This window comes from Eschrichtius robustus, chromosome 1 (assembly GCF_028021215.1).
Source record: "Eschrichtius robustus isolate mEscRob2 chromosome 1, mEscRob2.pri, whole genome shotgun sequence".
NCBI lineage: Eukaryota > Metazoa > Chordata > Mammalia > Artiodactyla > Eschrichtiidae > Eschrichtius > Eschrichtius robustus.
In genome coordinates this window covers 85,606,964-85,621,779 of record NC_090824.1, presented here as the reverse complement: position 1 = coordinate 85,621,779, position 14,816 = coordinate 85,606,964, and positions in this window count along the sequence as shown.

Here is a 14,816-nt window from a genome sequence, read left to right as displayed (position 1 = left end):
ACAGGCACATGAAAAGATGTGCAACATCACTAATCATCAGGGAAATGCAAATCAAAACCACAGTGAGATACCACCTCACACCTGTCAGAATGGCTCTTAACAAAAATACAAGAAATAACAAGTGTCGGTGAGGATGTGGAGAAAAGGGAATCCTAGTGCACTGTTGGTGGGAATGTAAATTGGTGCAGCCACCATGGAAAATGGTATGGAGGTTCTTCAGAAACTTAAAAATAGAACTATCATATGATGTAGCAATTCCACTTCTGGGTACTTATCTGAAGAAAACATAAACACGAATTTAAAAAAATGTATATTGTACATCTCTGTGTTCTGTACCATCTTTAGGCTCATAAAATCTTTTTGAATTCCCTTTCAAGAATAACATTCTCAAAAGCAGAAACTTGAAATAAACCAAAATGTGAAGGAAAAAAGAAAAAAAGGGAGGATGTATCAGTAAAATTAAATATTTAAAAATTTATTGCATCATTGCTATTATAACAGCAATAAAGAACTAAAAAATGAAAGTTCATCAAGGATTCACCTCAGCAAAAAACTCTGTTTTTCCAAGTTTTCTTCTATTTTTTGTCTATTAATAAACCATCTTTCATAGTAATCGTAGAATAGCTATGTTGCTGTGTTTTGCCTTTTCACTTAATGTTTTTTACAAACATTATTTCAGGTTGTTACATACTCTCTATAATTATCATTTTGATCGCTGCATAAATTCTGCTGAGTTGATAATATGCAAAATTTGCTTCACCATATCCTTCTCACCAAACTATTTCTCTGTTTACGTATCTGTCTCCTCTTGAGGGCCAGGAGAATGCCTGTGTTTTCTAGGGCTGCCATAACGAAGTACTAAACAAGACTGGGTGGCTTAAACAAGAGAAATTTATTTTCTCACAGTTCTGGAGGTTGTGTCCTGATCAAGGTGTTGGCAGAGTTGGTTCCTCCTGAGGCCTCTCTCCTTGGCTTGCAGATGGCTGTGTTCTCTCTGTGTCCTCACATGGTCATTCCTCTGTGTGTCTGTGTCCTCATCGCTTCTTCTTATGAGGACACCATTCATACAGGATTAGGACCCACCCTAATGACCTAACTTCAAATTAATTACCTCTTTAAAGACCCTGTCTCTAAACAAAGTCACATTCTCAGGTACTAGGAATTAGGATTTCCACATATGAGTTTCGGGGTAACACAACTCAGCCAATATGAGATACTCAACAATTGTTTTACTGTGACCAAATTTATGAACATTCAGATTGTTTCCCCACCTTCCTCCCAGTTGAAAGCAATTCAAAGAACATATTTGTGTAGTTATTATATTTTTCAAGTATAACCAAAATATAATGTTAAAAATATACACTTATATTTTTACCATTTTTGAATGTCTGTTCATTAGCATATGAGTCAACTGCTTTATATTTTACAGATAGGAAAACAGGACAAGAGAGATTAAATGTCTTGCTGGGATTAAAAAGATTAAAAAGAACTCCCATACCTGTGACCGCATCCCTCAACATTTTCTAGTTCATTCTGCAGTAAGCCTGGGAAAGTGCAATAGGAAGAGGGAGTTTCCTCAGCTATAATACGGAGCTGGTATTATGGAGTACTGATTCAGTGCAACCCACATTTTAGTGACGTAATTTTTGTTTTCAATGAGGTCATTTCTTCTGAGATAACCAATGCTTGGTCTTTAATCACCCTTTATTTTATTTTAAATTTGCTTCTCTAGCTTTAATTAAAAATTTGCAATCACAGAGTGATCATTAAATGGAGGATTCCTAAAAAGGATAACTAGTGCCTGTGCGTGCACACTTTCATAAAAAATTTACACTGAAATTTGGTGTAGTTTTATACTCCCTTCTCAATTTTTCTAACTTTGTGTTCTTTCTGTCCTATACTGGAAACACAGTTCTTCAGGTTATACCTGAAAAATATTACAATAACACAAATTTGTTACTGTACAGTTCTGGAGGTCAGAAGTCTTCCATGGCTCTCACTGGATAAAATCAAGGTGTTGGCAGACCTGCATTCCTTTTGGAGGCTCTAGGAACAAATCTGTTTCCTTGCCTTTTCCAGCTTCTAGAAGCCACCTATATTCCTAGACTTGTGTTCCCTTCCTTCACCTTCACAGCCAGGAGTAGAGAATCTCCACATCCCTCTCAGACTCTGACCTTTGCTTCTGTCATCATGGTGCCTTCTCTCACTCTCATCCTCCTTCCCTTCTCTTATAAGGACCCTAATGATTACCTCCGGTCCATCTAAATAACCCAGGATAATCTCCCTATTTCAAGATCCTTAATCACATCTACAAAGACCCCTTGCCATGTAAAGTAACATATTCACTGGGGATTACAACATGGACATATTTAGGGGTCATTAGTCTGCCTCACTTATCTTAAGGAAAGGGAGAAGCAGCTCTCCCACCCTTCCCTTAGGAATGCGCATCTCACTAGGCTAGGGAGGGGTAGCACTCCCACCCTCCCCCATTGTGGGTACAGACTCACAGCACAGCCCTCTGAAGAAATGCCTCCAATCTTATTTCAACTTTAATTCTAAAAGTAGACAAGGGGTTTAAGAATCATCTGAGAAGTTCTCCAGATAAACTATTTACACTCAAGTCTTTATCTCGAAGTCTGTTTTAAATTAATTTTTTGTCTTATGCTTTCCTGATTTCACTATTAAAATATTCCAGTAGCAATTAGTATGTCAACTTTGGTGCCTACATAAAGTATTATAATAGCAGTCAAGTAGGGAAACAATAGTATATTATTTCATTTTCTATCAGTTAAATGATTCACTTCTCTCTGATGAAGAGTTAATTTTGAAAATTCTAGGACATTGTTTTCTTTTACTTCCCACTTTGTGTCCTGATACCTTGCAGTTTTCACATTTATATGACTTAGAGTAAAATCTTCAAGTGGCATTTCACAGAAAAGGTTTATTGAAAAAATTTCAAAATGGTATATTGGAATGGATAGCTGTGTGTGATCTGTTTGATTTTTCTGCTCCATGGCCTGACAGCTACAAGATTCAGCTCTGAGTCAGGCTCCAGGACCACTTCCTCTGATCATGGGACTCTAACGCAGATAGAACCCAGTTAGCCTGCCCTCCTGTTTTCTCTGACTGTGCCCCCAGCCTGGCACCTGAGCTCATGCCCCATTGCTGTGACGAGTGTCCTATTTTGTTCCTCAGTTTCAGGGTCTGGAACTCTGTTACAAGCCTACCTGGGAACGCAGTTCTGGCTAATTCTGCAGGTGGAGGATGTTTTTATCAGGACCTCATGCGTAGGTCTCTGACCCTAATTTCTTCCTCGAAGCTGGAGCCCATCCAGGGCTTCCTCATCTCTTCAAGGTAGTGCCTGCCGAAGTCCCCGAGTTTCCTTGGTCTGTCTGTTTACAGGGACATGCCCCTATTACCATTTGTTGGATTTCCTTGGTTTTAAACACCTGCCCTGTCCCCCTCCTTTGTTTATACCAACTCTCTACAACTCAAACACTTCCTGGGGAGCCATCCTCCTCTTTGCTGCTGAATTGGAATCTTAAAAGCTGCATTTTCCAGAAGCTGTATTTCACTCATGTCTCAGCAGTCCCTCCTCATATGGAACATTCTGCCATGGGTAGAATCCTTGTAGTAATAATTTTAATGTATAAATTAAGTGTTTCTTGTGGAAATTAAAAATGAGATTTTAGAAATAGGATATATTTTGAAAATTCTATGTATGGGGTGTAGTCTGGTGATATTTAAACACATAAAATCATTTTGGGGAACTATTTTCACAAATAACATAGTGTTTTCAAAGGCTGAGTTATGCTACTGTTCAGGAGAGAGGTTGCTCCCCATTAAAGTTGATCTTTTTCTCCCAATATTCATTGCTTTTTGTTTGGGTCCTTGTAATATTCAATAGGCCTCTTTCCTGAGAAAATATGAATAAACAAACAAAGATAAAGTTGAATGTTTTCTTAAGCCAATTTTAGTTTTGAACAAAACATCTCTGAGAGGTCAAACTCAAGATAATTTCAGAATTCTGAACAGGTTTTATAATTTCTATTGGCAAGAGATGTGTATTTGCAGAATCCATAAAGCTTTTAAGGTATAGTTGATATTGGAACAATAATGACCCAGGAACAGGATATTTCCCGGAGATTAATGACCAGCTGGGAGGGGTTGATGGCCTGAGGTGTAGTTGAGGGCCATTAACCTCAGACAGTCATTAAAGCCCAGGAAACGTCCTATGTCTAGGTCGTTATTGTTATTATAAATTGAAAATGGAAAAAAGAAACAGGCATACAGATGATCTGAAGGGCGACTCCATTTCCAATGGTTTGAACAGGGAGCGTTCTGGGAGAATTTATTCCCCCATCCATTAGCCAGCCAATCTCCCTGAATCCTCTGTCACATTGCCCTTCAACTGATGGGTCTTTGTGCTGGAAACCCCTGGATTCCCCAGGTACTGAGTAGAGAGAACAGTTCCTCGTTATAGCTACCTTTGCTCAGAGTGACTGGATTAAGCAAATAGTCATGGTGAATGACTTTGCCACTGCTCTTAATTGCATCCCATATTGCCATCTACTTGCTTCCCCTGGGATCAGCTGTTTTCTCTATTTAGCTGCAGTAATTTCCCACAGCTGAATTTTAAGCCCTTGAATATTTTGTTTGTGCTTATTTCCCAGGTCATTGGGGGTGAAAGTGCACGTTATTTGCTTTGCAGTTGTGTTGTCTCTAGTCAAGCTAGATAAGGCATGCCAGTCCAATTCCTTCTTCAATTTCCAAAAAGTACCATGACTCAGAGATATTTTGAATTCCTAACTAATAAGTAATGCTGAGTTTTGAATGTTATAAGTTTCAACTTTGAATTAGTCCTATAGCAGCAGATTCACTTTCCTCTTTTTTTTTCCAAGCAAAACATTCAAAATGGAGAAGTAATCACTTTAGGTTTCCAATATCACTTCAGGGCTTCATAACAAATAGTTGGATATGAAATATTCAGCGGCTTTATTCTGATACAGAACTTGCCAATTTGTTTTGTTCATTGGCTATAGGAAATTTCATGTAAGACAAAAAAAAAAAAGCAGAACAATATGAGCATCGTGAGGATACAATTTCCTTTACTCAGTGGTCACAAGGAGGTGTGAGCCATGTATTGGATCAGCTCAAATTCATCACCAGTGACTGTAAAAAACAGAAGAAAACCCAAAACATTTCCCTTGATAACACTGGTCAGAAATATCAGCTTTGTAGAATAGCATATCAATGTATAGTACTAGGCTGCCAATATTGTTAAGAATTTTATAAATTTGAAGTGTGTCCTCAAAAGGCTCCTCTTCTCCCCGTAGTGGTGCCTGACATTCCTATGTTACATATGACTTTGGCCTAAGATATTGAAAGGCCCATTTAAAATACAAATGCTAAGTTTTCAACCATTGATTCTCATCTTCATTTTAAGTTATTAAATCTTCCAGACCACGGTTAACCTGGGGATTCAGTATAACCAAAATGATAAGATTAATAAAGAATAAAGGGAAGTATGATGAAAGTATTCTTTTTTTCAAATCCCTGTCAGTGTAATCTGTGAAATCCCTTTTCTTGTCAGGGTCTTCAGAGTAGTTCACATTCTCTCGTATCCCTAAAAGTCCTCATATTACATCATTTATTCTCATTTTAACAACTGTTTATTAACATGTTTTTTTGTGTGTGTGCCAATCTGTGCTCTGTTTCCTTCTAGCTCTCTTCTTTAGGCTGGCATTCCTGGTATGGTGGGCGAACTTTCATTCAGGCCACAGGACTTGTCATTGCCTTACGGTGATACAACTCTTGAAATTAATGTCACCCTATAGGGCTGTAAGTGTTGCTCTGATGATGTGGGGAAGAATTCTCTTTTCACCAGCTACGACTTTTTTGTACAATAATCTGATTTTGAGTTTTATTTTCTTAGTGTGCCTGTTGATTTTCAAATTGTTTTTACTTTAATAATTCTCATCACCCCTTTGACTTCCTATATCACCTCTTCTAGTGGAATTTGGTGTGAGTTATTATGGAAATGGGTTGGGAGATATTACAAATGATGTTGCCTGTGGTGACCTATAAAATTAACCACTGGCCCTCTACTGAAATAGGCATCTCGAATCTCCTATTGAGATGAATTCCCTCCGTATTTCACACTGCCATGGAGTTCCAAGGCCCTTTTGCTGAATGTGTATGTAACTGTCTCTACTCCATGAGGTCATTTCTCATTGGTAAAGGCCCTGTAATCATCCTGTGTAGTCCACACATAAGCCCACTGGCATATCTGAACTCTTGCATTGCAGAGGTAGAATAGGGACCCTTTGAGGACTCTCATATCAGATTATTTTTCCGAGTCATTTTTACTGTGCTGCTGTAAGGGATACCAAAAGGCATAAGTATCCTGAGTGTACAACCACAGTATAATCCAGACAAGGGAGAAGAAGGGAGAGAACATCAAATAATGACAGTCTGCTGTCCTCATTCTAAAAGAAGATGAGAGCATGGGAAGATATAACTAAATATATTTGTTGAAGAGTTTCAGTGCATTTGGGTTTAAGCTTCCAATTACTGCTCTTTTTCATTGTACTGTGGTACCGTTAAGTACCATACTACCTCACTGTAGGCAATTAATAACAGGTACCTTAATAATATGTTGGCTAGATTGCAGAATGTTCCAGTCACTTTTTTTTTTTTTTAAATATTTATTTATTTATTTAGGCTGCACAGAGTCTTAGTTGCAGCACACGGGATCTTCATTGAGTCATGTTTTAGTTTCTTTATGCAGGATCTTTAGTTGTGGCACATGGGCTTAGCTGCTCCGCGGCATGTGGGATCTTCCCGGACCAGAGATTGAACCCGTGTCCGCTGCGTTGGCAGGTGGACTCCCAACCACTGCGTCACCAGGGAAATCCCTCCAGTCACTTTTAATTATTAGAATAGTCTTGTGTTGTTGTTTCAAGTTTTAAATTAAATTCAGAGCTCTTTCCCTCTCATTCTACAAAGAATTGACTTCACCTTCCTCCCTCCTCTAGCTTCTATCATGTTCATGCGGTGTAGAAGAAGAGGGACAGGGCAAACACCTCCTTCACTGCCCATGGTGAGGTTGAGTTCTTTGCTTGGCTAGCTGTCCTCATTGGTTTGGCTCAAGGTAATCGTTAATGCCTTCTGTGTGGCTGGCACGTAGTTGCTGGTCCTCTTGTATGTGAGTTCTTCTGAGTGTCTCCAAAGTCCTTCCCTTCTTAATGCATATTTCCTGATGTGAGAAATCTGGCTTTACCTTTTCTACTCCCTTAGGCCCTCCAAAAGGTGATCACCTCCAAACTGAGATCCCCTTTCTTCATGATCAGCCCTCTTGGTGGTCTGGAAGGACAGAGTTTAGCAGATTTTCTCCTCATCTGTTGACTCTTAGGAAAATCATCTGTCCATGACATGCCAAATAATGAGGCAAATAACTTCTTGGCTACCTCTCCTCCCAGCCTCACTATGCTCTCTAATTCTCTTTTCCTTGGCTCAGGTAACTCAGGTGTGCTAGCTAAACAGATTGCCAACTGGAAAGTGAACTTGCCCATATTCCTTTCATGTAGTCACCCCCTATTCTTTTTTTTTATTTTTATTTTTTAACATCTTTATTGGAGTATAATTGCTTTACAATGGTGTATTAGTGTCTGCTTTGTAACAAAGTGAATCAGTTATACATATACATATATCCCCATATCTCTTCCCTCTTGCGTCTCCCTCCCTTCCACCCTCCCTATCCAACCCCTCTAGGTGGTCACAAAGCACCGAGCTGATCTCCCTGTGCTATGCGGCTGCTTCCCACTAGTTATCTGTTTTACATTTGGTAGTGTATATATGTCCATGCCACTCTCTCACTTTGTCCCAGCTTACCCTTCCCCCTCCCCGTATCCTCAAGTCCATTCTCTAGTAAGTCTGCGTCTTTATTCCCGTCTTGCCCCTAGGTTCTTCATGACCATTTTTTTTTTTTTTTTTTTAGATTCCATATATATGTGTTAGCATATGGTATTTGTTTTTCTCTTTCACCCCCTATTCTTAACATGAATTCCCTTTGAGCCCTCTTCCCTTGGTTTTTGGTAACAAGGTAACCTATTTTCTTTCTCCTTCATGGAATAGTGTCTCTTTAAACAGCTGCCCTCCTCACTGCCCTCTAAGTTCTCTTCTCACATTGCCCAGGGAGAGATGGTAATGATTAGTAGTAAGGCTTGTTCTAAACTGATGCCTATTAGTAAGCTCCCATTTATTAGAATATGGGGGTCTTACGGTATGTTAGCGTTCACCTTTGATCTTAGATGCCATACTGGGGAAATTGGAAAATTTCCACTTGATATCCTGCTTCAATCCAGAGGAAAAAGAAAAGGGGAGACTATTAAATAAAATCACTGTTGCTGTTCCTATCCTAAAAGAATAAAATCAGTCAGATAACCAAAGATGAATGGGTAGAAACTGCTATGAACCGTTTGGGGAAATTTGCTGGCCCAGAGAGGGAGAAGCTTGCCAGAAATCCTAAAAGGAGTCCAGAGGGATGAGACTCCTTTCAGGGGCACCTGGTATAATAGTCACAGTTCATAGAAAAAAAAAAACAGAAATCACATTATGCTTCTGTTCTGAGTCCCTGATCTCCTTCCTGGAAAGAGCAGAACTGAAAATATGAAGATAGAATCAAATTATAGGGAGTTAGAGGGAAACAGAGAGTACCAATGTGCTTTAAGTAAGTTCAGATCTTCAGACCCTGATACATTACATCCCAGGATGCAAAGAACCAATGAATATGATTTCTGATTACATTTTGGTCATCACTAAGAGTAGTTGTTTTTTGTTGTTGTTGTTTCAGTTTTTTTCTTGAAAGTTTACTGAAAGTTTACAGAGAAAATGCGAAAAAGTCAGTTAAAAAAAAAAGGGAAAAGGATTTTGAAAACTATAGCCTAATAATTTTGATGTCATTGTAAGCATAATTCTTGACTAAGCTATTCTGTAGATGGTTTATGAGCAGTTATGAGAGGAGAGTGTTCACTGAGAGTAACATGGATTCAAGAGAAACATTAGCTGGACTATTCAAATATCTTTTCCCTTTTGTTAGACTAGGAATTCAGAGTAAAGCTGAAATATAATGTATCCTAAATTCCATAGAACATCTCACATTCTCTTATTGCATCCTCAAAGATATCATGGGGAAACTAGGGTGCATTATTGTTTTCATACGTGGATTCACAGCTGTTTGAGAAGAAATTCATTCAAGAAATATTTTTGAATTCTTGTATTCTAGGCATGTGCTTAACCCTCAGGATAAGAGAATAGAGAATTAACATTTGATAAGTGTCTTCTGTGTATACTTATGCTAGGTGTTTTACACATAGGATCATTTTTGCTTGTCTAAGAGATGGCTAACATTATCTCGGTTTTACAGTTGAGGAAACAAAGGTTCAGAGTTGTTGCCCAAGATGATAATACTAGTACAATGGTAGCCAAGATTCAAACTTTGATCTACCTGATGATAAAGCCATGATCCTCCCATGACATGATTTTCATTGCCCCAGAGCGTAAAACTAAGATTAATGATTTGAAGTTACCAAGATGTGAGTCAACATAAGTTCAGAATAAGATGCTCAGTTAATATAAGGAGGAACTCTCCATCATTTACAGCTATGAGCCTTCTTGACTATGGATGAACTCTGTGCCTTGCCCCTCCCATTCTCACTGCAGGTCTTCAAATAGAGGAAACGTTGATCCACATCATCTCTGAAATCTCTTCCAATTAGAGTACGCTTTGAGTCTGTGATATCCTGCACCCTCCAAGAGTCTGTATACTTCTGAGAAAATGGGACAGAGGAGCAAGTAACTTTAAAAAAAAATTCCTTTGACTACCAAGATTACACTTATTATAGGCAATTAGGAAAATTCAGAAAAGTAGGGTAAAGAAAATAAATATTACCCAACTACCCAGTGATAGTCACTATAAACATTGGTTTAGTTTTTTTCTATTTTTTTCTCTGCCTACATAATTTTCCAGTCACAATCACATTATAAACACAAGTTTGTTTACTACCTTTTTGATTTAAGGCTATAATGAAAATATTTTACTATGCTTTTAAAACTTTGTAAATTTTATTTTTAATGACATGATTTTTGAGGTTTCTTATACATACTGTTTTATCTCTATTTCATATTATTCCTTAGGATGATGATTATAATAATGTGGAATTATTATAACAAAGTGTTGGAGCCTTTAAGTCTTTCTCTCTCTTGTATATAATATAATATAATATGTTATCCAGTAGGTCTTTAAAAAGTTGTTGGAGGAGGTCACAGAGAGGACGTGACTGCCTGTTGACCCTCAAGCTGGACCCAGGCAATCAGAGGCTTCTTACCCCACCCCTGTCCTTGGAATGTGCATTCTGCCTATTGTTCCCACAACTGGAGCTGATTCAAGGACGTAGCCTTGAGATAGTAATGTGTTGTTGAGACCATCTGGATTGAATATATGACTGAACCCCATTAAGGCATCCATATAAACTTTTAGGATTCTGGTGGGCAGGTACAGAAATCTACTCATCTAGAGGTCACTCAAGACAAACCTTGAATGTAAGTTCCCTTGCTTGTTAAGTCTACAACCTACCAGTCTGAAGTGATCTGCCTTTTTCTTCTGTCTCTCCTTACCCTCATTGTATGGGGGCCAGTTTCAAATTTCACCTGGGAAGCTCCTGAGGTTTTGAACCAACAAAAATATCTGTATAGACTTATCTTCCCACAAGCAGTGCTTGAGAGTACTTGTCTTATCTCATCTTTGTTTCCATTTCTGATGATTATCACAACTTTATAGGTGAAAAATGACATCTAAAATATTATTAATTATATCTCTTTGATTATTAATATGGTGTATTTAAAATTTTTCATTTTTATTAGCCATTTTATCCTCTTATTAAATTGCTCATTTTTTGATGAGGTTAAATGCTCATTTTTTGATGAGGTTAAATGCTTAACAATTTACATGAGTAATTTATATAGCCAGAAAATTACCACCTTTATGAAATGTATATTGTATTTTTCTTCCCCCCTTGTTTTGAGTTTTAATGCTTTTTGGTTATAAGAGACAGAAAGCCACATCAAACTAGCTTAATAAAAATGGGTGTTTACCGGCTCACTGAAGGCTTCAGAGAACTGCCTTTGGGTAGAGCCCAGTTCAGGGACTTAATAGCATCATCCAGACTCAGAATCTGTCCATCTCTCAGCTGAGATTTCCTCTGGGTTGACCTAATTCAGACTGATCTTTTCTCTTGGTGGTGATATGACCATGTAGAGATTCAGCCCTCTCAGTCACCACAGTGAAGGAGGATTCTCTCTCCCAGCCATTGTAGTACAGTCTCTTGAAGTGAGACTCACAGAGTGGACATGGCCTTGTGCCCATTCCTGAAACAGTCCATATCCAGGGATATAAAATGTGGTATTGGCCATATTTACCTTGCTCATCCATTTTTGGAGGGATTGGAGACAGACCCAAATAGACCAATCGGGAGCACTGTTTGCCCAAAGGGAAATTAAGGTTCTGCTACCAAAAAAATTAGATGTCTATTATATTTTTATATTTGTTCAAGGTGTATTCTGATACGAAAACAAAGTATATGTTGTTAAATTTAACCTTTTCTATAATATCTAACCTTAAAGCTTAAAGAGCCGAAAAGTCAATAAAATTACTTGTTTTCAATTTTTTATGGTTTATATTTTTGCATTTATCTTTAAAATAGACTAGAATTAAATAGATTTAAAAGCCAAATAGATAACTTAATATTTTAATAATATTGCTGAAACTGATTTGAGTTATCACATTTACAATATATAAATTTTAATAAACACTGCTTTCTATTTCTAAGCCAGTTATTGACTTTTTTTCTGTCTTATGCCAGGCCCACAGTATTTTAGTTATTGTAGCTATGTAATATGCTTTGATATTTGGTGGGGCAAATAAATGGCAGGTAGCTTGAATGAGAGGGGATAGAAAGACCTGGAGCCAGGAGGTTTACCTACAATAACAGAGCCTATTTTTACCCAGAAGAGGCAGCCTATGTACCTGGACTGTCCTGGAGCTGAGGTTAAGGGAAACAACCTAAGTGTCCATCGACAGATGAATGGATAAAGAAGATGTGACACATATATACAATGGAATATTACTCAGCCATAAAAAGAAACGAAATTGAGTTATTTGTAGTGAGGTGGATGGACCTAGAGTCTGTCATACAGAGTGAAGTAAGTCAGGAAGAGAAAAACAAATACCGTATGCTAACACATATATATGGAATCTTAAAAAAAAAAAAATGGTTCTGAAGAATCTAGGGGCAGGACAGGAATAAAGATGCAAACATAGAGAATGGACTTGAGGACATGGGGAGGGGGAAGGGTAAGCTGGGATGAAGTGAGAGAGTGGCATGGACTATATATACACTACCAAATGTAAAATAGATAGCTAGTGGAAAGCAGCCACATAGCACAGGGAGATCAGCTCGGTGCTTTGTGACCACCTAGAGGGGTGGGATAAGGAGGATGGGAGGGAGACGCAAGAGGGAGGAGATATGGGGATACATGTATATATATGTATATATGTATAACTGATTCACTTTGTTATAAAGCAGAAACTAATACACCATTGTAAAGCAATTATACTCCAATAAAGATGCTAAAAAAAATAAATAAAAAATTAAAAAAAGAAGAAGAGAGTAAGAAAGGGAGGACATAGCACCAGCGAATCCAAATATTGCTACCGCTGTAAAATATGGCGGTGTCTCTGTGTTACAAAAGATGTGGTCTTCTCTATTTGGAGCTCAAAGCAAATTAAGTGGGCGGTTTCTTTTTGAAAATTCCTTTTTTTTGTCCTCATTTGCTTTTAATATCTCCAAATCAGGCTATTCATGCCACTTGTGCTTCGGAGAGTGACATCAGTTAGATGTTAGTACTGTATTTCATGAGCTTGCTGCTCCCAGGGCCATTCTTCCAGGAGAGAGGGCAATGCCTAACACTGAGAAATGACCCTCTAATGGTCACATTTGAGCCTAACATGAGGGCTGTCAAAGAAGTTCAGTGAAAGAAGGTGCCCTCTGCCCTTCTCAGATAACATCACCTAAGCGATGTACATTTTATCTCAGGGTGAGGCTTACTCTGTATCATCTACAGTTCACGGACTCTTAGAAGGGACATCATGCCTCTGTTTAGCCATCAAATGTTTATTAAACTCTTAATATTTTCTGGGCATTGTGCTTGGTACTGGAAATTCTAATATAAATAAAATATTATCCCATTCTTTAAGGAGTTCATTGTCAGGTCCAGTAGTTCTTAGTTCCTTGCATTTGCTTCCCCAGAGGTGAGGCTCCCATTCTGAGGACCTAAAGTACTTGACATTGTTCCAAGCAGTCCATTTAGAGGTTGAAATAAATTGCCTTACATATTTAAACAGATTCTACAGCCTTTAGGGTTCCCACCTATGCCCACTTTGTGGCAAGGACTCCCCGGTTCTCCCAATACTTCTCCCACCCCTCACCCTAGGCCTGGCTTTGATTGTAAGTGTGCAATGTAGAGGTTGGTTTTTGTTTTGTTGTTTGTTTGTTTCTACTTGTGATAGGATACTTTACTTAGTTTTTTAAACTCAGTGTGCCCCTTTTGCTAATGTTGATGTTACAAGATTTTTCTACCTTAGACATCACAAATCTGGGCTCGTCAAAGCCTGAGCTTTAACTTGCATACCCCTCTCGGAGTTTGGGGTACTTAATAATTACACTTTATTCTATTTCTATGAAATTCTGTTGTTGATAGGTAGGTCAGAAGATGAACTTATAGCTGTGCCCAAACCATCTTACTCTCAACAAGGCAGAGATACAGCAGCTCTCGGTGCTTCTCTGTGGCCAGGGATATGCTTCTTTCTTCACTGATACTGTTAAGTGACAAGATCCTGTCTTCTGGGGTGAAAAATATCCATGTGGTTAAATGCTCTAATTTATAATGCAATGATCATATTAGCTCTGTCGCTTTCTTGCATTCTGTCATCTGGGCCCTACTGAAAGGTGAGGCTATTACCCTTCTCAGGAAGGCACTGACTTACTCATCAAGAGGGGGCTACTTCCTGTCTATACTCCCGTGTCTCCCTGGAAGCCTTCCAAAGGAACATCCATCGTTTACAGATTGATTTGCACTGCCTTGGCCAACATGTAATTCCAATTTCAGTTTCTTCTCCTGTGGGCCTTCTACAAAATTCCAACTATTTCCTCCTGAGTTTCCCTTTCTTGTTGTCCAATAGTTGTTATTTAGTTTTATTTGTTTATTTGCTGACTCTGACAAAATCTCCCTTTACCAGGCTTATTTATCCTTCAAGGCCCTATTTATTTTCCAGCCTGCTGAACTACTTGAACTGACTTCTAAGTCACAATATCAGTTATATGCTACTAGGTTAGTATTTAATTATTGAACACCTTGCATCATAGTGTAGCAGTTAAGGTCATAGTTCTTAGAGACAGATTTTCTAGATTTTCAAGCTGCTTGACCTTGGGCAAGTTATTTACCCTTTGTAGGCTTCAGTTTCTTCATCTGTAAAATAGGGCCAAGAATGACCCTTCTTGACATTACTACAGAGTCCATTAAGTGTTATATACACAGTAGATGCTTAAGAAAGGAAGACGTGCTTGCAGTTTCTTTTTTCCAATGATGGGTTTACTTTAAAAAGTATTTCCCTGCTGTTCTAGTATAAAATTTCTTATAAATGAGTGGTCTGTAGGCAAAAATTTTATTGAGTTTATGGATTAAGGATTATGGACTAA